This window comes from Austrofundulus limnaeus, unplaced genomic scaffold (genome assembly GCF_001266775.1).
Source record: "Austrofundulus limnaeus strain Quisiro unplaced genomic scaffold, Austrofundulus_limnaeus-1.0 Scaffold8, whole genome shotgun sequence".
NCBI classification, from domain to species: domain Eukaryota; kingdom Metazoa; phylum Chordata; class Actinopteri; order Cyprinodontiformes; family Rivulidae; genus Austrofundulus; species Austrofundulus limnaeus.
In genome coordinates this window covers 2,997,219-2,998,301 of record NW_013952410.1, presented here as the reverse complement: position 1 = coordinate 2,998,301, position 1,083 = coordinate 2,997,219, and positions in this window count along the sequence as shown.

The following is a 1,083-nucleotide window of genomic DNA, read 5'->3' as shown; positions in this document are numbered from 1 at the left end:
TCTTAAGCCCTAAGGGGTTTTCTTGATGTTTGTGCTCAAAATACCATTTTGAAATGTAACTGAGTGTATCTCAGAATTTACAAACTACTTAAAAATCTTAGTATCAAAATAAAGCCAACACTTGGGAGATTTTAGCAGAAGTGTAAACATTAAAACAGCTGCTGTGGTTTCAGAAATATTACGAATGGAACATGATTTTACTTTTTTTCACTCTCACCTGAATAATTTTTGCATTAGATAGTATATAACCCATTTAAAACCATAATGAATAAGGTGAAAAACTCTTAGAAACCACAAATCCACTTGTGGACATTACCTGTGCAAAGATTCATGTTGCTAAAATGAACTGGAGCAAAGTTACAAAGGTTTTAGTAAAGAAATAATTTTGAATCTGAAGTTTTTAATTGCAAAAGTTATTCATTTTTTTCTTACCTGTCTGAAAAGACCTGTTATTGAATGTTTGTTCTTTTGAAAAATTATCCAAACATTTATTTGTCACCATACAGGCCTGTAGATGAAATAGGCTAATGAGAAATTATATTTGACTTCAGTTGGACCATATTCCCTCAAAACCAAGTAAAAATAATTTTCAGCACACTTTATAACCTATTTGGGTATCTATTTTGACTTGCTTTATAAAAATGTAAAAAAAAATTCCTTTACAGATTTGCTTGTATGTATTTACAGATTTGCAAAGATGCCATTTTGTACAGTTGGTTTACTTTCTGATTCAACTGCTTGACGTTTGAACTGTGTTTGGTGAATGTAAAAATAGTTTCTATGAACTTTTAGCCAAGATTCGTAGGTTTATTTTGATACCAAACATGTCCATGYTCAACTGACAGATCTTAAGTTAAGAAGTTAAAAGAAATTGAAAACCATCCAGCTTTCTGAGGCCCCCAATAGCGTCCCCACTTTGGGAACTCTTGGACTAATATACAGTACAGCGGGTAAAATAAGTATTGAACACGTCACCATTTTTCTCAGTAAATACATTACTAGAGGTGCTAATGACATGAAATTTTCACCAGATGTCGGTAACAACCCAAGTGATTCATACAAACAAAGAAATCAAACCATAAA